At 50.9% G+C, this 24574-nt stretch overlaps 1 pseudogene; it reads left to right on the top strand.

Annotated features, from left to right (window-relative positions):
- The first annotated feature begins 5073 nt into the window (after window positions 1-5073).
- On the top strand, window positions 5074-14462 carry LOC135974870 (class I histocompatibility antigen, F10 alpha chain-like; annotated as a pseudogene).
- Window positions 14463-24574: the final 10112 nt, after the last annotated feature.

The raw sequence follows: 24574 nt of genomic DNA on the forward strand, positions 1-24574 counted from the left end.
CATTTTTTTTTTGTTTAACCGCACATACAACACATTCCTAGCAAGCAAACAGAGGACAATGTTAACACAACTAGTAATGTTCTCTGTATATATCTCTTTCTACTGTATTTTCCACTGCGTACATCTGATGAAAGAGTTCAGCGGAGGGCAACAGAAATTATTAGGGGGCTGGAGCCCATGACTTATGAGGAGAGGCTGAGGGAACTGGGATTGTTTAGTCTCCAGAAGAGAAGAATGAGGGGGGATTTGATAGCTGCTTTCAACTACCTGAAGGGGGGTTCCAAAGAGGATGGAGCTCGGCTGTTCTCAGTGGTGGCAGATGACAGAACAAGGAGCAATGGTCTCAAGTTGCAGTGGGGGAGGTCTAGGTTGGATATTAGGAAACACTATTTCACTAGGAGGGTGGTGAAGCACTGGAATGGGTTCCCTAGGGAGGTGGTGGAATCTCCATCCTTAGTGGTTTTTAAGGCCTGGTTGACAAAGCCCTGGCTGGGATGATTTAGTTGGGGTTGGTCCTGCTTTGAGCAGGGGATTGGACTAGATGACTCCTGAAGTCCCTTCCAACCCTGATATTCTAGGCTCCTATGAAGTGGGTTTTAGCCCACGAAAGCTTATGCTCAAATTTGTTAGTCTCTAAGATGCCACAAGACTCCTCGTTCTTTTTGCTGATAAGGCGAACACGGCTCCCACTCTGAAACCTAGTAGACAATCTGCTCTTAGAGGTCAGGGACCAGCCTGTAAAAACGTCATACCAGTGATAGGCTGTCAGTTGTTTTTTAAACCTAGCAATTTTTAGCATGTCTCCATTTGCACATAATGTTTGAATGACGCTTTTTAATATTTTTTTGTGTTTGTTGTAAAAACAGAGTCATCTTGGTTTTTGACAATAAGTGATTAGTTAGATTGTGCCAATCCAGGGCAAGGGTAACAGAGAAATTAACCGGAGTAGCGGTTACAATGCTCTGTGCTTTTTTTATTTTTGGTAAATAGTACGTGTGATTGCTAGTATATAATACATTGGCATTGCATCTACATTCATCCACTGGGGGGTGGCTGAGACTTGCATTTTCCCCAAATACTGTTTCCCAGGATGTAACACATACACATTGTCCGTTGTGCAAAACACGCGTTGCATTTTCTAATTTGTCCCACTCCCGTGTTCCCAATGAGGTATTTTTGCTACATGGTTTGGGGTAGGGACAAGCACACGCATTTCTGAGGGCTCCACTCCATACACCCTCGGGTGTCCAATAATTTCTCCTCTTTCCCAGCCCACTGGCCCATAACTTGGTGTAGCCAAAAGGATCCCATGGTCAATTTTGGGAGCGGACTTACTTTTTATATTTTTGTGTTTATAGACTGTTGGTGAGCAATTTTAACTATAATTTTACCTAATAACAAATTAGGCTGAATCATGCTGGGAGCATATTGCATTCGTTTATGTTTGTAGGTATTGAACAAGGACCTTTTTTGTTGTTTTAAAAGATGCGTTAATACCCGAACAGTCCCAGATATTACCCAAAACATTTCCTGTTTAATAAGAATTTGCATCTCAGTACATCCTATGGCCAAGGCAGTTTTATTTTTTAACTTTATTTGTGGTTTATACAGCGGCCCGGAGGTGGTGTTTAGCGACCGCCACATATTCCATGTGGTTTTTAGGTTTTTTAGATTAGTTTGTACCCAGTTTATAGTAGTATCTGCCTGCTTGTGAATGAGACTATTTTGAAGTTGTGACAAGGAACTTAACTTATTTTTAATTACCTTTCGGTTGATAGTATTTATCATTTTTGTTTTAAAACCAATTTTTTTTTAAGATGGTGTTTACTACATTTTGTGTTGCTCGGCCATTGGGGTGTTGATATGTTTTTATTTAGGCCGTTATAATAGGAAGGGTGTTGGGTGAACATTTAAGTTCCAATTTAGACACGTTTAGCTGAGTTTAATTTATACCAATTTTTATTTTTACTAATAGTGGGTTTAACAAAACTTTTACTGGATCACTTGGGGTTACAAACAATTCTGTTTTTTTATTTTAATTGGATACCTCTTTCGAATGCATAGTTCCTGGGCCAGGTTCTGGTGCATGTGCCGGGAACCAGAGGTTCCATTCACTACGGGGTATTGGGCAGTACCCCACAATAACTGTTAGTGTTGTTCCTGTCTTAATAGGCTTATTTTATTGATATGGTAATCGTGGGTAGCTGGAACTCCAGGTGGTATTCCCATGGGGTCCTTTTATTTTAACCCTTATTTTTTAGTGGGTTGGTATTTTTGTGGTGTTTATAAGGTGAACTTTAAGTCCCATTTTCCCTTCCCGGGCATATACACTGGTATTTCCTAAGGGTTTTAAGAGTTGGCTGGTGTTTTTATTATACCATTTCATGAGGATCACTGGATGACGGGTAGGAATCCATGATTGGCTGGTGCGGAGTGAATTATTTCTTAAATATTGGCTTATGAGGAGGGCTGCATTTTCTCCCAGGATCGCTCTAATTATTTGGGCACTGAACGTTCCCAGAAGCAGGGAAAGCCAAACCTTACACTGGCGTCTAATTTTTTGTGGATTAAAATTGTGGTGGTTACGCAGCGCCTCGTGCTCAGGTTCCAGGAAGTTCTTTTTTGCAAAGAATTTAAACATCATTATTTATGTAAACAGTTTAATTTGTGAACATAGAAAACTGAAATGGGTCCATCCATTTCAGTGCGGTGTACCAATGGGCTAAGGCAGTCCACCCTGGAGTAAGGGCCTATTTACTTTGATTTTAGTGAGTGGTTTGTTTGTTTTTTATTTTAAGGTACATGACTTGGTTCCCTGTTTCCCACAAGGCTGCCTTTGTGGGTCTTTGTGGATTTTTTTTGTTAACAGATTGGTGGTTTTTGCCCTTTGCCCTTTTGCAACATTTGTATTTGTAAATACAGTTTAAATGCTTATTAATTTTTTTGCTTAATGCAATTTTTTTGTAACATAATATATAACAATGCTAGCAACAAGACAAACAACACAAGACAAAACATAAAACACAATTTTTGTCGTGACAGTAGATTTATGGTATTCTGGGTTTCTTTTTCACTGGTACCAGCTTTTTTTGAAGTTCTGAAAGACAAAAATAACATTTTTTTACCCCTTTTGGGGTGGCAGATTATTGTTTAAAACTTTTTTTTTTTTTACAAATATTTTTGCGGATTGCAGGCAAAACAGAGGAATTACCCCCAGACTTTATTGTGTTTTTTGTTTTATAGGCAGGCCAGGTTTTAATGGCTTTTACTTTTTAAGGGTTTAGGGGAAATTATCCCCTGTTCAGTTATTGAATGTATGAGGCGGTGCACCTCCGTTGTGGTTTTTATACAGCAGACCAAGTTTGTAATCGTGTTTCTGCTGTGCTAAGCTTTACGGTTTTTTACAGGTGATAGCGGAGAAGCATCATTACCATATGACCTTAAAGTGGGGTTTTTTTTAGGTTTTTGTTTTTTTTTAATTATACCCACTATACATTGTTACAGGGGCACTTATTAACATCACATTTATTTCAATGTTTAATATTAACATTACATTTATTAAAAGTATTTTGCTATATTATGAATTATATTTTTGGGAGTTTTGATGAATTAAAAGGTCGGAGTGTCATGCATATAAGCAGATCCCTTTTGTACCTGTTTTTAGATTTTAGCACTGCGTACGTACGTACGTACACACACACACACACACACACACACACGTTTTTTTGTTTTTTTTTTTACTTAGGGTTAACTTTTTTTTCCCCTAGGTTTGACGTTTGATGATGTTGTTGTTTTTGGACAGTTCTAATTGGAGCCGTTTGGGTTCAGGCGGTCTGTTTGCTGACCGGGTCTGTCCTTTATCTGCAGCTCCTTTGGGCTGCCACTTATGGGCAGGGTTTTTTTATTGTTTTATCAGTGAGGTAATTTGCATCGACAGAGATGCTTTCTGACTTGCTTTTGGATTCAAAGCCATCAGCAGCTCAGAGACTCTGTCTTAAAGGGACACAATCAACTTCCACCCGAGTTCTGATTCCTTTTCACTTTGAACTCCTGCTTTTAAAACACACGGCGATCTGAAAAAGAAACCCCAACCTAGGGTGGCTCCTTTTGGAGCCCTAATAAGATTTTAATTATGTAGCATGTTTGTTTGCATTTCTTTTACCCCTTCTCCAATCTACACTGCACATGTCCTGGGGGAAATGCACATTCCTTCCAGAGTTTAACTTTTATAACATTGTTTTAGCCATTTTAATTTTTCCATAAGGTGTAACTGTTTTTTTTGTGCCTACAGAGGTTTTATGTACCCCATCAAAGTGACAGTTTGATTACACAGAGCCGTCTTAAGGCTCGGTGTTTTTAACATTGCTTCTCTGTGCACCTCACCCCTTGTGTTGCTCCAGAGGGGCACTGGTTTTTTACATTTTGTATTTTTTTATTACAGCATGGGTGAGATAATGCTGGGTGCCCCCTCAGTGCTCTCCCCGCCCAGGTCCCATCTCTAGCCGGGGTCAGCTCTGCCACTGCAGGGGGAGGAGAGAAAACACAAACAAACCCCACACGCATTATTTTGTTGCGGGCGAGGTGGGGGCGGGGATCTCTTCCTGACCCCTGCCCGTGGCTGGCTGAGGCCCTGAAGCATGAGCGTTAGGAACATGAGCTGTCACCGGGACATGAGCCCCAGAGCTGCTGAGCCTGGACCCACCATCCCCATCGCCCGCCAGACAGTCCCGCGGTCCAGTCGCCAGCTCGCTCTGGCAATGGAGGGATGGTTTGTGCCCCCCCAGGTCCTATGGGGGCTGCTCCAGCCTCGCCCCTTGGAGGGTCCGAAACCTCCTTCTCCTCCAGCCGGGATTCGCTCCTGGCCCCTTCGCCCCCTTTCTGCCCCAGAGCGGGTCCAGCCCCCCCGGCTCCGCCAGGCCCTGCAGCCCCCGCCCCGCCCGCAGCGCGGCCCCGCCCCGGCCCTTCGCACCCCGGGCACGGGGCAGGACCCTGCGGCTCCACCTCGCACCTCTGCCCGGATACCGATGACGAAACGCCGCGGCCTGCGACCTGATTGGACGGCCACAGGCAGCTGCGCCCCTTCGGGAAGTGAACGAGCTAGTGCTAGGGCCAGTGATAGTGATCGCGCTCGTGCTAGTTAGTGCGCGTGACACAGCGGGGGGGGGGCACGTCCGGATATTCGGGGCTGTGTCTTATACAGGCGCCTATTGCCCCCCCCCCCCCGGCCCCATGGCCTGGGGGCTGCTCCTGGCGCTCTGCGGGGGGCTCCTGGCCCCACCCGCGGCGGGCGGTGAGTACGGGGGGGGCTGGGGGGGCAGGGTGACCCCAGCGGGGGGTGTCACCGGGACAGGCCGGGCAGCGCCCTCTGACACGGGGGGGGGCAAACTGGGGGGGGGGCCGCAACCCTCCGGGGCGCAAGGGGTTCTTGGGGGGGGGAACAAACTGGGATCCCGGGAGTCCCGCAGGACCCGCTGCCGTGGTAGCGGCGCAGGATAAAAACAGCGGGAATTGCAGGGTGGGGTGGGAGTGGGATTAAATAACTAGTCCTCCCGCCCCACCCCGGCCAGCAGCCGCCGCTCTCCGGCCGCCCAGCTCTGAAGGCAGCGCCGCGGCCAGCAGCAGCACCCATAGACGGATTAATGCCGATTATCAGTGGGGGGGGGGCGACACATTCCGTGAATGATTCGGGGTGGGGGGGGGGAGCGACTGGAGCAGTTTACACACCACGGCGTGAACGGCTGTAACCAGGGCGGGGTGAAGGAGGGAGACACCCAGGGCGCAAAGCTACAGATGTGGAAAACGGAGTGGAAATATGACGGAAAAAAACGGGTAGGGGGCATAAAGATGCTTGCTGGCCCGGGCACTACAACGGCTAGTTACCAGCTGGGCACGGGGATGGCGGGGGGGCACCCCATGGGGCGGCCATACGGGAGCGCAGAGGGGTGGTTTATTTCATGGGCTGCACTGTAACGTGTGTGTGGGGGGGTGTTTGCAACTTCCTCTCCATTGCCTCATGTTAACAGGCCTTGCATTGACACTTAGACTAATTTATTATTCACACAAACACATCGACCTGCTGTCACGGGGATTTCTTACCACAGTCAGTATTTCCCTGTGCCTGAGTGAGCCACAATTGGCATGAAAAATGAGTAAACACCAAATAACAGCTTCTGTCAAACCCGGGAATTATTCAGTAAAAAGTCAGTTAAAACCGAAAACAAAGCGCCTTACACACCCCACATGTACACACCCCCGGCACACACATGTATAAACATGCAGACCACACACACACACACACACACACAGAAGCTACCCTCTAACCAATGTCTGCCGCGTTAGGCTTTTGGCCTACACCTCTTCCCCCCGCCAATGTCTGAGCCCCCTAAAGAAGCCACCACCGTTCAGAGGCTCAGGCTGAGAACTCGTCCTTCCTGATTCCTGGGAGTCACTGACAGACCCCAGCTTGTCCCTCGCCCAGGATGGGGCTGAGGGCAGCGGGACGTGGCCGGGGGTGGGAGGTTTCTGCTGGGCCCCACTGGGTGACCCCGGTGTCCCCTGAGCAAGGGAGGAAGCCACTTGTTAACTCAACCTCGCTCCTCTTGCTTTAGGGCGCCACAGCCTGGCCGTGCTCGTCACAGCCGTCACCCACGAAGACGGGACCTATCACTTCATCATGATCGCCCGGGTGGATGATGTTAAGATCGCGCACTACAGCAGTGATACGCAAAAGGTCAGACCCACCCAGGAGTGGGCAGAACAGGCCCTGGGCGCTGAGTATCTCCAGGAAAAGACCCAGCAGTTCTGGGGACACGAGGAGGGCGCTAGAGGCGATACCAGATGGTGGATGCAGCTGCACAACCAGACGGGCGGTGAGTGCCTGAGAGTTGTTGTTATTAATGGACACGCGAGAGCTGCCCGCTCAGAATCACTCCCACTGGGGATCGGGGCCTCGCTGGGCCAGGTGCTGCCCAAACCAGAGCTGGCTGGAAAATGGAGTTTTCTTCCCGCAGAAAATGTGTTATTCCCGGAAGTGGTTTCATTCCCGATCGGAAGGAAAGTCGGAAATGGGAGGTTTCCTGTGGGAAGAAAATATTTCAGAAATTCAATCCCAGGCAGGGAGCCGGGCAGCCCCGGGATCTTCCCTTTCAATTTCTCCAACAGAAAATCAATGTTTTCTGGCCAAATTGAAATTTTCCTATGAAAAATGGTGTGGAGAAAAAGTGAATAGAGAAGAGTTCTTTACTCTTTCCCACAATAAAAAACCAGGGGTCACCTAATCAATAGGCAGAAGGTCTAATACAAACAAGAGGAAGTACTTTTTCACACAACGCACAGTCACCCTGAGAAACGCGTTGCTGGGGGATGTTCTAAAGCCAAAAGTGTAACTGGGTTCAAAGAAGAACTAGAGAAGTTCCTAGAAGATCGGCCCATTGATGGCTATGAGCCAGGATAGCCAGGGATGGAACCCCATGCCTGGGGCACCCCTAAACCTCCACCAGCCAGAAGCCGGGAGGGGAAGACAGGGGTGGATCACTCCAGAATTGCCCTGTTCTGTGCACTCCCCCGGAATCCCTGGTGTTGGTAAGTGTCAGACCTTGGTCTCACCCCGTATAGCACCTCTCATGTTCACCGCTGGAGAGACTCCAGGAGCTAGTAACTGTCCGACAGGATCCCAACCCCTCAGTCCTTCCCGTGGGTCTGCTCTGACCCCTTCTGCTCCTCGACGTCCTCTGGGATTGTTTGCTAGCTCAGCGTAAGGCCGCCACAAGGTCAGAGACGGTAAAGTGCAGGTGTCACCATCCGGCCGAGTGTTCTCTGACCCCAACCCCCCCCCCCCCCCCCCCCCCCCCACACACACACACACACACACACACACACAGACAGACACATTTCCCAGTTCTCAGTGCCCTGGTGTCACTGTCCGGCCGAGCCTCCCCCCCAAGCCCTCCCCCCCAGAACCATTTCCCAGCTCTCAGTGCCCTGGTGTCACCGGCCGGCCGAGCCCCCCTCTGACCCCACCCCCCCCGACACATTTCCCAGCTCTCAGTGCAGGGTCTGAGCTCTCTCCCTCCCCTGCAGGGATTCACACTGATCAGGTTCACGTGGGTTGTGCGCTGAGTGACCAGGCCCCCATGGGCCCGAGGTTCCAGTACGCCTACGATGGGGGGGGACTTCATCAGCTTTGACAACCAGACGGGGACGTGGGTCGCGGCTGCTCAGCCGGCTGTCCTCCAGAAGCAGCTCTGGGAGATGGACAAGTTTTGGACTCAGTATGTCCGGTGGTACCTGCAGCACGAGTGCCTGGAGACCCTGCAGAGCCTGGTGCATCGGGGGAGAGAGGTCCTGGAGCAGCAGGGTGAGTGAGCAGCGGGTCCCCACACTGGTTATCAATAAGCTGAAAAAAGAAACCACAAAGCCCCCTTCACTGCATTCCAGTTCTCTGGCTCTGTGACGTTATTGACATGAATGGTAACCGTATAGATCATTGGTGCAACCACGGTTATGATTGGCTGGTTATGATTATGCTGTCTGTGTATTTCAAGTACACAACTGACCCATTGAGAGAAGCAAGGCAGGCAGGGACATGCCTATGGACAGAACTCAGGTTTTTCCAGGCCATGTGCTGGGTGGCTTGTAGTTGGAACAAAGAAAGCACAAGCCACATGGCAAAAGGACTAGAAAAGGCAGCAGCAGCATCTCCATTTTGTCTTCAATCCGGCTTCTTACCTCTGGAGGAACTTTGCTACAAACTGAAGCTCTGAACAAAGGACTGAATGTAACTGATTCCATTTAACCAATTCTAACTCTCATCTGTATCTTTTTCCTTTTATGAATAAACCTTTAGATTTTAGATTCTAGAGGATTGGCAACAGCGTGATTTGTGGGTAAGATCTGATTTGTATATTGACCTGGGTCTGGGGCTTGGTCCTTTGGATCGGGAGAACCTTTTTCTTTTACTGGGGTATTGGTTTTCATAACCATTTGTCCCCATAACGAGTGGTACTGGTGGTGATACTGGGAAACTGGAGTGTCTAAGGGAATTGCTTGTGTGACTTGTGGTTAGCCAGTGGGGTGAGACCAAAGTCCTTTCTGTTGGGCTGGCTTGGCTTAGGGCTGTAACTGCCCTGCTCTAAGCAATTTGTCCTGATTTGATACTCTCAGTCGTGTCCCACCAGAGGCAGCCTCGTTACAGGCTCCCAATCAGCACCTAGGTCCAGTAAAGCGAGAAGTTCTTTAAAAACTCTGCTCACTATACAAAATGTTCTTCTGACCCCAAAGGGCCAGCCACGTTACCAGGTCAGTATTAGGTTGGATCTTACCCCAAATCCCACACTGCCAGACAGTCCTTTAGTGTCAAAAACTAAAGGTGTATAAGAAAAGAAAAGAAAAGAAAAGAAGAAAGTTGTTGAACAGTAAAGCAATCAGATACACACATAGGACTTCAGAGTCCATATATCAGGTTCTAGCAGTGTTGGTGAGTTTGCTGGCTTGAAAGTCCCTCTGGAACATCCCCAGCTTGGATGGGTCATTCAGTCCTTTGTTCAGCGCTTCAGTGTGTAGAGAAGTGACTCCAGAGGTGAGAAGCAGGACTGAAGACAAAATGGAGATGATGCAGCTGCCTTTTTATATCCCTTGCCATGTGGCTTGTACTTCCTGTGTCCCAAACACAAGCTCCCAGCACATGGCAGGGAAAAGCCTTAGGGTTGTGTCCATGGGCAGCCCCGACATGTCCCGCTGACTCATACGGTGCAGTCCCTGGTTTTCAATGGGTTCATTGTAGAGCTGATGTCCCTGGGTGGGCCATCTAGCAGGCTTAGTGCTGATGCCAATCTGTCTGGGGGCGTCACCCCGAAACACAGCACAAGTTTAGATATACCAGGTTTTGAAACCATACAAATCTATAACTCACAGTACAAAGGTGATACAAACATCTAAACGAGATGATCATCCTTCGCAAATCAATGACACCTTACACGGCATATCTGACATGATTTATTGCAATTTTATAATACTGGTATTATTAATAATATAAAGCGTCTCACAATTCCATACAGCGTCACAAGGGGATTTACACCAGATTAACTAGCTCCATTTACAAATCAGTGTAAACGGGTGCAGACCAGGTCTCACACACATGTGAATGTTCGACCCGCTGGGGGGCTTTTATCTCTTGTCTGTTACTGGTACCGGCCCCTGGCAAGTGGCTTATGTGCTGTGTCTCCCCCCCAGCATCCCCCACGGTCTCAGTTTCCCGCAGAGACGCCCCAGACAGCTCCATCACCCTCTCCTGCCGCGCCAGGGGCTTTTACCCACGTCCCATCCACATCTCCTGGGTGCGGGACGGAGAAGACATTGTGCCGGAGAAGTATTCCAGCGGGATTCTGCCCAACGACATTCACTCGTACTACACTCAGTCATCCCTGGAGATCTCCCCACAGCAGGAGGACGGGCACCGCTACGCCTGCCGGGTGGAGCACAGCAGCCTGCCAGAGCCCGCGCTCGTCTGGGGTAAGAGGTGTGGGGGGGTGAATGGCAGGACACAGAGGTTAATAAATAACCCATGGGAATTACAGAGATGGGGGGCAGCACTGCAGCAGGAAGGTCAATATCCCTGCCCATCGTCAGTGTGAACTCGTCTAGCTCTGGGGGTTCGTGTGACCCACAGAAATGGCCGATCCCTCAGAGAATCTGATTTTCTGGCCGTGGTGGCATCCAGTGACAGTGAGTTCCACAGGCTGATGTCGTTACGAGGGAACGGCCTGGTTGCTGTGTGGCGTGTGTGTCTGGCAGTGCCCGGCAGAGCACCTACCCTCTGTGCCCCATCCCCGTCCCCATCCCAGCTCAGCCTTTCCCCTCCCCTGGGGCCAGGTCTCTGCAGACGCCCTCGGGGAGACGTTCAAGGCAAAGGCCTGTGGCTGCCCCAGGAGGATGCCCCAGCGGCTGCTCCCCTCGGTGACCTGGGCCCTTCTCCATCCCACAGCCCCTGGGAAGAAGGGCCCCCTGCCCCCCGGGGTCCTGGCCGCCATCGTCCTGGCCGGGCTGGTTCTGGCTGGAGCCGTAGGGGCCAGCGTCATCCTGTGGAGGAGAAAATCAGCAGGTAAGAGCCGGTCCCATGGAGCCGGGATGTGGGGAGGTCTGGGGAGTGGGGTGGCCCAGCCAGCCCACGGGGGAATGACTCCTAACACTGCCCCCCAAGGAGAATTGGGGCAGGGCTGATCACCGTAGCCCAGCCCTGCTTGGGGGCACAGTTGGCTCTGTCGTTGGCTGGGCACTGTGTGCCCTGAGGGGGGGGGGCACTGGGGTGGGGCTGGTGTTGTACTTAAAGTACTGCACAGGATTTTTTCAGGGGGAATAAGGCAAAACGCCACATTTATTAGTAGTACATGTATTCACTAACACTGTATCATATGCATATAATATATTACACTTACTCTCACACACAAACACACTTTGTCTTGTTGTTACCAATTAGTTGCTCCCCGTAACTTTACTGGCCAGGTGAGTTAGATGGGGGAGGGGGTGGAGCCGGGCTTCTGCCGATCCGGATCGATGCTCCCATGTTGACAAGACGAGACCCGGGGTCCTCTGCAAGACACCTCACTTTTATAGCAGCTTTCCTCTTATGCAAATTTATACCAGATTTAAACTTTGTGTCTGTGTTCATTGGTTCTTTGTGCTGCTTTCTTTTGAGTGTTGTCCCAATGCTGCAAAGAGGGTGTTTCCAAAAGAAGGTGCTTGCTTCTAACCCCCGAGGCCGTCAGTATGTCTGCTTGTCTTTAATGAGCCCACTTGACACGTTTTATTGTCCTTGGGTCTGGCTCCCAGCCCCTCTCCAACAGTTGAGGCTGTCTGGAGGTGCTGCCTTCCATGCCTTGCTCATCCACACCTCACTCATTCAACAGGGCAATTGATTAAGGGGGGGGGGAGAGCTCTTGTTCTACTGCTAGCAAAAAGAAATTTTTCTTCTATCTTATTCTATCCTTAGGGGCTATAATATTATACCAAGGGCAATGCAAAGTTTCTAAATGAGGCTTTGATACAAAGTTCCATGAAAACAGAGGTCACACGTGGGTAGACCCACCACAAGGTTATATGAAGAGGCACAATGTAAAGTCATATGAAAATTATCAGAGATTGATCTACACTGGCCTGGGCGAGATGCAGTCGGGGTCACGGGGAGCCCAGTGCCTGGGGGAGGGGAGTCAGGGTCTCCGTGGGGGAGGGGTTACCCTGCTCCCCTGCACTGACGCTCATTCTCTGCTTGTGTTTCAGGGCCCCACATACCCGGCTACGCTCCGGCAGCCAGTGAGTACATACAGCGTCCAGATGCCCCCGTGCAGAGTTTGGGCCCCATTAGGGCACAGCGGTGGAAGCCCAGAGCTGAATTCCCATCCCCCTGACTGGGATCCCCACAAGTTGAAGTCACCTCTGAACAATTTTCTTCTCTCTCCACAGCAGGGGTTGGAGAAGATTCTGCCGCCATCTGCATCAGGAGCAGACCCCCGGCGTGTGGGACCCCAGGGCGTGGGGCAGAGTGACCCTGCCCCAGCTGCTGACCCCACTGACTAGGAGAGCTCCCGCCCATGGATCCTGTCTGCCCTGGGGAGATTCTAGCTAGGTCGTTATAACAGTTTTCTCCTCTGGGTGTTGGGTTTTAGGCTGTTGTATTGCAGGGTTTGCGTCTCTCCTGCAGTGTGTTCGTTCCAAGTCACTGATCACTGGGCCCTTCTCCAGCCAGGGCTTTGCTCAGGGTCTCTTCCAAAGGGCTGCCTGTGAGCCAGGCCCATTGGTGCCAGCTGGCAAAGGGGTCACTGTTCTTTACGAGCAAGCCCCGTCCCAGACCTGACAAACTCACTGCACCTCCCACAGCACTTCCATGGTACTGAGCCAGGAAGGGCAGCATGTGAGGGCTGCACTGAAAGCTCATAACCTGTCCCTGCTCACTGGGAGATGGGTGTGTGGGTAAGATGGAAGGGATACTCTAACTTGTGGGCTTTGATATAAAAGTTAGTCACTGGGGATATGTCTGGGTGATGCCCATTCGTGCGGGACTCTGAGGGAAGGTGTTACCCCTCCCTGGTCCGCTGGTGATGTGTCGCAAGGCTCAGTCGTCTACCCGAGTCCCATCTCCAAACAGTCAATGGAAAACCATCAAAGACAATTGCAAACAACTGGAACCACTTAGAGGTAAAAAGGGAACGTTCTAGCAGAGCGGGGATCGCCCTGGCTGGGAATAGACAAAAGACTGAGTCGGTGCGTCCCAGGGTGGGGAAAGACCCTCTGTATCTGTTCACTGCGGAGACATCTCGTGGAGCGAGAGGGTTTCACCAAAGGCTGGATCCCGGGGAACCGGCCAGCTCTGCACCCGACTGGCCTGTGGGGGGAACCTACCTTAGTAGCTAACAAAGGTAACTGCTAATAAGGGCAGGCCCTAGCTCCTGTTTTATGATTTGGTTTAATATTGTAACCACTTGTTTCTACCGTTCTGCTTTCTAGGGGCGTCTCTCTTGTTTTTCAACACACCTGCTTTGGTTCATTCTAAGTGCTCACAAGGGCCGTGCATTGTACAGGAGCCGCGGTGCGGGGATGCTGTGCAAAGTGTCAGTTTGTATCCGCCTCACAGCTACCATGTGCCCACGCCTGGGGGCGTTAAATGACTGGCGGGTGTTGGGGGGTCAGCGCTGGTCTTGGGGGCTCACAGCCCTTCTCTTGGGGAGGGGATCCCTGGGCCAAAGATGCGCCAGTCCCAAGGGCTACTGCCCATCCCCTGGGGAGGGGATCCCCGGCTCACCCCCCAAACCCTGGCCCTTCCCTTGGGTAGGGGAATCCCGGCTCACAGACCCCCAACCTGGGGCTCCCTTTGTTAATTTCATCCCATGGCTCCTGCAGAACCCAAGAGGAAACAGCTGCCCCGTGTGACCTGGGGCCTGTCCCTGCCACGCTGGATCAGACCCATTGGCCTGTCTAACCCGGTGTCCCTGGCCTCCCTGTGTCAGACCCATACACCCGTCTGGCCTGGTGTTCCCTGCTGCCCTGCACCAGCCACCTGAATTTACACCAGGGATAAATTGTGCCCATAGAAGGGTGGGGATAAAGCTGTGTGCACCTGGGAGCAGTTCTCAGCAGGACAAGGATACCTCTGGCCCTGTTTGGGAATTGCCAATTGTACAGTTCCCCTTTGCTGGGATCCAGGGTTCCAGCCCTGCACCAGCGCTAGGGTGTGGTATTTAGTGTGTGTGTGTTTTGGGGGGGAGCCTGTGGTATTTCTCCACAACCACCCACCATTTAACTTCAAAAAGGGGAACGACACAAACACGAGGAAGCTAGTTAAATGGAAATAAAACGGAACAGTCACAAGAGTGAAACGCCTGCAAGCTGCATGAAATCCTTTAAAAATCATCGTCATCGAAGCATAAACTAAATGTGTACCCAAATAAAAAAATATTAGAGGACCAAAAAAATACCAGCTTGGCTAACCAGCAGAGTAAAACAGGCTGTTAGAAGTAAAAAAGCATCTTTTAAAAACTGGTCGTCAAATCCTACTGAGGAAATCAGAACAGATCATAACTGCGGGCTAGTCAAGTGTGAAAATATAACAAGGCAGGCCGAAAAAGAATTTGAAGAGCAACCAGCAAAGGCACAAAACCGAACAGCAAATTGTTTTTTTAAGTACATGAGAGGCAGGAAGCGAGGCAACCAACCAGTGGGGCCAAGGGATGAGCGAAGTGCAAAAGGAGCACTCAAGGACGACAAGGCCATTGTGGAGAAGCTGAATGAATTCTCTGCATTGATTTTCACGGCCGAGGATGGGAGGGAGATTCCCACACCTGAGCCGTTCTGTTTAGGTGGCAGATCTGAGGAGCTGTCCCAGATTCAGGTGTCGGTAGAGGAGGGTTTGGAACAAATTGATCAATTAAACAGTAATCAGCCACCAGAACCAGAGGGTGTTACCCAAAAAAACTGGTTTTGGGGTGCCCCCCCACATAGCCCACTGATTGCCCCCGCAATCTGTTCTTCCTTCAGTGTGGGGGTCTCTGGGGTGGCTGAGGAAATACATGGAGGACGCGGATCCAGCCTTCCAATCAATGACTGACACAAGCCGGATTCTTTCCAAAGCCAGGCCCCTTTTCTTGACACCAGTAATAACGGCCCCGGCACAGTCACAGTCCAGACCCGGAGCCCTACAGCCCCTCACACGGCCCTGCCGGAGAGTTTGAAATGACGCCATGTGGCTGCTCCCTGCGGCCGGGGACCAGGCGCTCACAGGGAGGTGACAGCAAGGGGCAGCGATTCATTCGGCTTTACACCGATAAATCTGTCTTGCAATCACACACGTAGCTACATCCATGTTACCCACCACGCCCACCCAGACACTGCCCTGCGCTGTCCCTGTCCCTGTCCCTGACACACTCAGCTGCCTGCCAGTATCTGCTTCTCTTTTCCCTCCCTCCCTCCTCTGCTGCGTCCGTCGCTTCCCCTCCGCTCACGTCTTCTTCGCCTCCGTCCCCCCCTCGCCTCCTTCGGCCCCCCTCTGGCTTCTGCTCCTGCTGCCCTGTCAATCACGCCGTGGGACCCTTACATCCGTTATCTGTCAATCGTTGTTGTTTACCATCTTCTTCTTCCCGCCAATTCTTCCCCGTGCCTGTTAGCCCACATTCCATTTACCTCACAGCGTTACGTCCCTATACCCCCTTTTCCCGCCAATTCTCCCCCATGCCCATTAGCCCACATTCGATTTACCTCACAGCATTATGTCTGTGTACCCCCTTTTCCCACCAATTCTCCTCCATGCCCATTAGCCACATTCGATTTACCTCATAGCCAGTAGCGGATTTACCATGGAGCCACTGGTGCCATGGAGCCGGGCCCACACTCCAGGGGGGCCCTGACCAGGCCCACTCTTCTCCGCCCCCCGCTCTCTCCTGTGGGGGGGCAGAAGCTTGGTGCTCCTGGCACTGAGGCTCCTGCTGCAGTAGGCAGCCAAGCTCTCCCTCCCCTGCCTCTTCTCACAGCTTGTTCCCTTCCCGCCCTCCCTTGTGCTGGGCTGAGTGGGGCCACTCCTGCTGTGCTGCGTCTCATTGCCCCCAACCAGCCCCTTGCTCTGCGGACCACCCCCTGTCACATGCCCTATTTCCCCAATGGGGGCCCACAAATATGTTTGGTGCCGGGCCCACAAAAAGTTAATCCGGCCCTGCTCATAGCGTTACGTCCGTTTACCCACTTTTCCTGCCAATTTGGTCTGGAGCGCTGAGTGCCCTGTACCCGCCATTTAATAGGGGAGGGACTCTGACTTATTTAAGATGGACGCCAGGGACACAAGATGGAGTTTCTCTGGTATCAGTGGGACTCAGACAGGAGTTCTGCAGGAACTCCGCTATGAAATTGCAGAACTATTAAATATGGCTTGTAACCTGTCACTTCTCAGCCCCTGGAGCAGATAACTGGCGGGTAGCAAATGTAATGCAGATTTTTTAAAAAGGCTCCAGAGGTGATCCTGGCAACGACAGGCCGGGGAGCCGAACTTCAGTACCAGGAAATTGGTTGAAACTGTCGTAAAGACCAGAATGATCAGACACATCCATGAACACAGTATTTGGGGGACAAGTCAGCAGGCTTTTGTAAAGGGAAAGCCCGGCTCACCAATCTAGTAGAATTCTTTGTGGGGGTCAACGAACATGTGGACAAGGGGGATCCAGTGGCTAGAGTGTACTTGGCCTTTCAGAAAGTCTTTGACAAGGTCTCTCACCAAAGGAGCCATTAGGAAAGGGATAATCAGACAGAAAATATCACAATGCTCTATAAATCCATGGTGCACCCACACCTTGAATACTGAGTGCAATTCTGGTCGCCCCATCTTAAAAATATATATTAGAACTGGAAAAGCGGCAGAGAAGGACAAGAGAAATGATGAGGCGTATGGAACGGCTGCCTTATGAGGAGAGATTCAAAAGACTGGGACTGTTCACCTTAGACAGGAGACGACCACTGGGGATGCGATGGGGTGTACAAACCCCACAGTGGGCAGGCAGGGGTTACGGAGCTGCTCTGGGCCCAGCCAGCCCTGCCCCGCCACACCTGCAGGAAATGCACCAGCTGCAGGAGGCGTTCAAAGGCAGCGGCTGGTTTGGGGGCAGCCTAGGGAAGAGAGCAGCCTGTGACCTGCAGCTCCAGGAGAGGAGAGCGGAGGGAAAGGCAGAATCTCTGCTCATGACAGCTGAGGGAAGGGAGGGCCCACCACAGATACAGCCTGAAAGGGACACGTCCCCCTCTCCCGCTTATCTGGACTCTGAGTGTTGTTCATTCCCCTGTACTGTGGACTGCCCCAGGGGGGAAAGGCCTAGGACAGAGCTGGCCCAGGAGGTCGTCCTGTGGGAGGAGATGGTGGCCTGGCCACAAAGCCCTGAGGTAAGTGGGGAAATGGGATCCTGGGAGGAAGCACAAGCAGGAGAGCGCAAGAGGGGAGGACTCCTGTCTCATGCTGAGAAAGAGGGACGATCGATGAGTTATCTTAAGTGCCTATACACAAATGCAAGAAGCCTGGGAAACAAGCAGGGAGAACTGGAAGTCCTGGCACAGTCAGGGAACTATGATGTGATTGGAATAACAGAGACTTGGTGGGATAACTCACATGACTGGAGTACTGTCATGGATGGATATAAACTGTTCAGGAAGGACAGGCAGGGCAGAAAAGGTGGGGGAGTTGCATTGTATGTAAGAGAGGAGTATGACTGCTCAGAGCTCCGGTATGAAACTGCAGAAAAACCTGAGAGTCTCTGGATAAAGTTGAGAAGTGTGAGCAACAAGGGTGATGTCATGGTTGGAGTCTGCTATAGACCACCAGACCAGGGGGATGAGGTGGACGAGGCTTTCTTCTGGCAACTAGCAGAAGTTGCTAGATCGCAGGCCCTGGTTCTCATGGGAGACTTTAATCACCCTGATATCTGCTAGGAGAGCAATACAGCGGTGCACAGACAATCCAGGAAATTTTTGGAACGTGTAGGGGACAATTTCCTGGTGCAAGTGCTGGAGGAACCAACTAGGGGCAGAGCTTTTCTTGACCTACTGCTCACAAACAGGGAAGAATTAGTAGGGGAAGCAAAAGTGGATGGGAACCTGGGAGGCAGTGACCATGAGATGGTCGAGTTCAGGATCCTGACACAAGGAAGAAAGGAGAGCAGCAGAATACGGACCCTGGACTTCAGAAAAGCAGACTTTGACTCCCTCAGGGAACAGATGGGCAGGATCCCCTGGGAGAATAACATGAAGGGCAAAGGGGTCCAGGAGAGCTGGCTGTATTTTAAAGAATCCTTATTGAGGTTGCAGGAACAAACCATCCCGATGTGTAGAAAGAATAGTAAATATGGCAGGTGACCAGCTTGGCTAAACAGTGAAATCCTTGCTGATCTTAAACGCAAAAAAGAAGCTTACAAGAAGTGGAAGATTGGACAAATGACCAGGGAGGAGTATAAAAATATTGCTCAGGCATGCAGGAGTGAAATCAGGAAGGCCAAATCACACTTGGAGTTGCAGTTAGCAAGAGATGTTAAGAGTAACAAAAAGGGTTTCTACAGGTATGTTAGCAAGAAGAAGAAAATCAAGGAAAGTGTGGGCCCCTTACTGAATGAGGGAGGCAACCTAGTGACCGAGGATGTGGAAAAAGCTAATGTACTCAATGATTTTTTTGCCTCTGTCTTCACGCACAAGGTCAGCTCCCAGATTGCTGCACTGGGCAGTACAGCATGGGGAGAAGGTGACCAGCCCTCTGTGAAGAAAGAAGTGGTTCAGGACTATTTAGAAAAACTGGACGTGCACAAGTCCATGGGGCCAGATGCGCTGCATCCGAGGGTGCTAAAGGAGTTGGCGGGTGAGATTGCAGAGCCATTAGCCATTATTTTTGAAAACTCATGGCAATCGGGGGAGGTCCCAGATGACTGGAAAAAGGCTAATGTAGTGCCCATCTTTAAAAAAGGGAAGAAGGAGGATCCGGGGAACTACAGGCCAGTCAGCCTCACCTCAGTCCCTGGAAAAATCATGGAGCAGGTCCTCAAGGAATCAATTATGAAACATTTAGAGGAGAGGAAAGTGATCAGGAACAGTCATCATGGATTCACAAAGGGGAAGTCGTGCCTGACTAACCTAATTGCCTTCTATGAGGAGATAACTGGCTCTGTGGATGAGGGGAAAGCAGTGGATCTGTTATTCTTTGACTTTTGCAAAGCTTTTGATACGGTCTCCCACAGTATTCTTGCCGCCAAGTTAAAGAAGTATGGGCTGGATGAATGGACTGTAAGGTGGATAGAAAGCTGACTAGATCATCGGGCTCAACGGGTAGTGATCAATGGCTCCATGTCTAGTTGGCAGCCGGTTTCAAGTGGAGTGCCCCAAGGGTCGGTCCTGGGGCCGGTTTTGTTTAATATCTTTATTAATGATCTGGAGGATGGTGTGGACTGCACTCTCAGCAAGTTTGCAGATGACACTAAACTAGGAGGCGTGGTAGATACACTAGAGGGTAGGGATCGGATACAGAGGGACCTAGACAAATTACAGGTTTCAGAGTAACAGCCGTGTTAGTCTGTATCCGCAAAAAGAAGAACAGGAGTACTTGTGGCACCTTAGAGACTAACAAATTTATTAGAGCATAAGCTTTCGTGGACTACAGCCCACTGGTATGCATCCGAAGAAGTGGGCTGTAGTCCACGAAAGCTTATGCTCTAATAAATTTGTTAGTCTCTAAGGTGCCACAAGTACTCCTGTTCTTCTTTTTGCTAGACAAATTAGAGGATTGGGCCGAAAAAAACCTGATGAGGTTCAACAAGGACAAGTGCAGAGTCCTGCACTTAGGACGGAAGAATCCCATGCACTGCTACAGACAAGGGACCGAATGGCTAGGTAGCAGTTCTGCAGAAAAGGACCTAGGGGTCACAGTGGACGAGAAGCTGGATATGAGTCAACAGTGTGCTCTTGTTGCCAAGAAGGCTAATGGCATTTTGGGCTGTATAAGTAGGGGCATTGCCAGCAGATCGAGGAACGTGATCGTTCCCCTTTATTCGACATTGGTGAGGCCTCATCTGGAATACTGTGTCCAGTTTTGGTCCCCACACTACAAAAAGGATGTGGAAAAATTGCAAAGAGTCTAGTGGAGGGCAACAAAAATGATTAGGGGTCTGGGGCACATGACTTATGAGGAGAGGCTGAGGGAACTGGGATTGTTTAGTCTGCAGAAGAGAAGAATGAGGGGGGATTTGATAGCAGCCTTCAACTACCTGAAGGGGGGTTCCAAAGAGGATGGAGCTCGGCTGTTCTCAGTGGTGGCAGATGACAGATGACAGAACAAGGAGCAATGGTCTCAAGTTGCAGTGGGGGAGGTTTAGGTTGGATATTAGGAAACACTATTTCACTAGGAGGGTGGTGAAACACTGGAATGCGTTACCTGGGGAGGTGGTGGAGTCTCCTTCCTTAGAGGTTTTTAAGGCCCGGCTTGACAAAGCCCTGGCTGGGATGATTTAGTTGGGGTTGGTCCTGCTTTGAGCAGGGGGTTGGACTAGATGACCTCTTGAGGTCCCTTCCAACTCTGATATTCTATGATTCTATGAAAGGAAGAGAGCTGCCCTTCAGCACGCAGATGCGGGAAGGTGCCTGTTGCTGAGCAGACACCCAACACATTCCCTAGACCCTGATGGCAGTATTTCTTTACACAACACAACGGCGAATCGGGGAAACCGCTCTGGGCCCTGCGCTTCGATAAAACCGCAAGGAGGCGAACACGGAGGCGAGTGGCAGGTGGGCAGGCGGGATGGGGGTGAGGAGGAGAGCGGTGTGCTGGGGGGGTAAGAAGTCAAGCGGCATCTGGATGGGCGGGCGTGCCGGGCGGACGGTGAGGAGACTAGCGGGGAGGCTGATTTGTCCCGCCTGCCCCCAGGGACGGCCCTGACGAGGATGATCACTAAACTCCTTATATTCTGAGCTAAACGCAAACCCCATCTCTCTGCTTCTGTAGATAAATCTCTGATAATTTTCATATGACGTTACATTGTGCCTCTTCATATAACCTTGTGGTGGGTCTACCCACGTGTGACCTCTGTTTTCATGGGACTTTGTATCAAAGCCTCATTTAGAAACTTTGCATTGCCCTTGGTATAATATTATAGCCCCTAAGGATAGAATAAGATAGAAGAAAAATTTCTTTTTGCTAGCAGTAGAACAAGAGCTCTCTCCCCTCCCCCTCTTAATCAATTGCCCTGTTGAATGAATGAGGTGTGGATGAGCAAGGCATGGAAGGCAGCACCTCCAGACAGCCTCAACTGTTGGAGAGGGGCTGGGAGCCAGACCCAAGGACAATAAAACGTGTCAAGTGGGCTCATTAAACACAAGCAGACATACTGATGGCCTCGGGGGTTAGAAGCAAGCACCTTCTTTTGGAAACACCCTCTTTGCAGCATTGGGACAACACTCAAAAGAAAGCAGCACAAAGGACCAATGGACACAGACACAGAGTTTGAATCTGGTATAGATTTGCATAAGAGGAAAGCTGCTATAAAAGTTAAGTGTCTTGCAGAGGACCCCGGGTCTCGTCTTGTCAACATGGGAGCATCGATCCGGATCGGCAGAAGCCCGGCTCCACCCCCTCCCCCATCTAACTCACCTGGCCAGTGAAGTTAAGGGGAGCAACTAATTGGTAACAACAAGACGGAGTGTGTTTGTGTGTGTGTGTGAGTGTAAGTGTAATATATTATATGCATATAATACAGTGTTAATGAATACATGTATTACTAATAAATGTGGCGTTTTGCCTTATTCCCCCTGAAAAGATCCTGTGCAGTACTTTAAGTACAACACTTCCCCTGCTAGCCCCCTCACTCTCAGCTCTGTGCTTCCCCCGCTAGCCTAGGGTTACCATTCGTCCGGATTCCCCCGGACATGTCCGGCTTTTTCGGGTTAAAAATAGCGTCCGGGGGGAATCTGTCAATGTCCGGACTTCCCCTCCTCCCCCCCCCCCCCATGCAGAGCGTGCGCGTGGCTTACAGACCAGCCGGGGCTCCGACAGCCAGAGCCAGAGCCCTTTCTGCACTTCCCCCTCCTCCCTCCTGAAACTTGACACCCTCTCCCTCCCCCTCCCTCCCCCCTTCCGTCACTTCCCCCCCCCCTCTCTCCTGAAACTTGACACCACTCCCCTCCTCTCCCCCTCCCTGCATTCACAGATGGCCGGCTGTTTGTCTGGAGCTCCGACCCTGCTGCCCTCCCCCGCTGTCGAGCCCGCCGCTCTGCAGCACAGTAAGGGGGCCGGGGGTCAGAGAAGCGGCAGGGAGGTTCGGGGGGGGGGGTAGTCAAGAGACAGGGAGCAGGGGGGAGGGTTGGATGGGTCAGGAGTTCGGGGGGGGCTGTCTGGGGGTTGGGGGTGTAAGGTTTTGGGCAGTCAGGGTACAGGTGGGGGGGTCTCAGGAGGGGGCAGTTAGGGGACAAGGCACAGGGAGGCTTAGGTAGGGGGTGGGGTTCTGGAGGGCAGTTAGGGGCAGGGGTCCCAGGAGGGGGCAGTCAGGGGACAAGGAGTGGGGGGGAAGGTTGAGGGTTCTGAGGGGGCAGGAAGTGGGAGGGAGTGGAAGGGGCAGGGGCGGGGCTAGGACAGGACGGGGGCGGGGCTAGGGCAGGGGCGGGGCTAGGGCGGGGCTCCTCCTGACCTCTTTTTTGATTGTTGAAATATGGTAACCCTACGCTAGCCCCCTCGCTCTCAGCTCTGCGCTTTCCCCGCTAGCCCCCTCACTCTCCGCTCTGCGCTTTCCCCGCTAGCCCCCTCGCTCTCAGCTCTGTGTATTCATTAAATAAACCCCAACAAGCCCAGCCTGGCCCAGCTCGCTGGAGGGGAGGGAGAATCATAGAATTTCAGGGTTGGAAGGGACCTCAGGAGGTCAACCCTCTTCTCAAAACAGGACCAACCCCAACTAAATCATCCCAGCCAAGGCTTTGTCAAGTGTGACCTTAAAAACTCATAAGGAAGTAGATTCCACCACCTCACTAGATAACCCATTCTGTTGTACTTAAAGTACTGCACAGGATCTTTTCAGGGGGAATAAGGCAAAACGCCACATTTATTAGTAATACATGTATTCATTAACACTGTATCATATGCATATAATATATATTACACTTACACACACACACACACAAACACACTCCGTCTTGTTGTTACCAATTAGTTGCTCCCCTTAACTGCACTGGCCAGGTGAGTTAGATGGGGGAGGGGGTGGAGCCGGGCTTCTGCCGATCCGGATCGATGCTCCCATGTTGACAAGACGAGACCCGGGGTCCTCTGCAAGACACCTCACTTTTATAGCAGCTTTCCTCTTATGCAAATCTAGACCAGATTCAAACTCTGTGTCTGTGTCCATTGATCCTTTGTGCTGCTTTCTTTTGAGTGTTGTCCCAATGCTGCAAAGAGGGTGTTTCCAAAAGAAGGTGCTTGCTTCTAACCCCCGAGGCCTTTGGTATGTCTGCTTGTGTTTAATGAGCCCACTTGACACGTTTTATTGTCCTTGGGTCTGGCTCCCAGCCCCTCTCCAACAGTTGAGGCTGTCTGGAGGTGCTGCTTTCCATGCCTTGCTCATCCACACCTCATTCATTCAACAGGGTAATTGATTAAGGGGGGGGGGGGGGAGAGCTCTTGTTCTACTGCTAGCAAACAGAAATTTTTCTTCTATCTTATTCTATCCTTAGGGGCTATAGTATTATACCAAGGGCAATGCAAAGTTTCTAAATGAGGCTTTGATACAAAGTCCCATGAAAACAGAGGTCACACGTGGGTAGACCCACCACAAGGTTATATGAAGAGGCACAATGTAAAGTCATATGAAAATTATCAGAGATTGATCTACAATTCCAGTGCTTCACCACCCTCCTAGTGAAATAGTTTTTCCTAATATCCAACCTAAACCTCCCCCACTGCCACTTGAGACCATTACTCCTTGTTCTGTCATCTGTACCACTGAGAACAGCCGAGCTCCATCCCCTTTGGAACCCCCCTTCAGGTAGTTGAAAGCAGCTATCAAATCCCCCCTCATTCTTCTCTTCTGCAGACTAAACAATCCCAGTTCCCTCAGCCTCTCCTCATAAGTCATGTGTTCCAGCCCCCTAATCATTTTTGTTGCCCTCCGCTGGACTCTCTCCAATTTGTCCACATCCTTTCTGTAGTGGGGGGCCCCCAAAACTGGACACAGTACTCCAGATGAGGCCTCACCAATGTTGAATAAAGGGGAACGATCACGTTCCTCAGTCTGCTGGCAATGCCCCTACTTATACAGCTCAAAATGCCGTTAGCCTTCTTGGCAACAAGGGCACACTGTTGACTCATATCCAGCTTCTCGTCCACTGTGACCCCTAGAAAAAAGAAGAACAGGAGTACTTGTGGCACCTTAGAGACTAACAAATTTATTAGAGCATAAGCTTTCGTGGACTACAGCCCACTTCTTCGGGGGGTTTGAGTGCTGAAAAGCTGGACATGTCCGGGAAAAAGAGGACGTATGGTAACCCTAAGCCAGCCACGCCCGTGGGTGAGATAATGCTGGGTGCCCCCTCAGCGCCC

Source organism: Chrysemys picta, chromosome 12, assembly GCF_011386835.1.
Source record: "Chrysemys picta bellii isolate R12L10 chromosome 12, ASM1138683v2, whole genome shotgun sequence".
NCBI classification, from domain to species: Eukaryota; Metazoa; Chordata; order Testudines; family Emydidae; genus Chrysemys; species Chrysemys picta.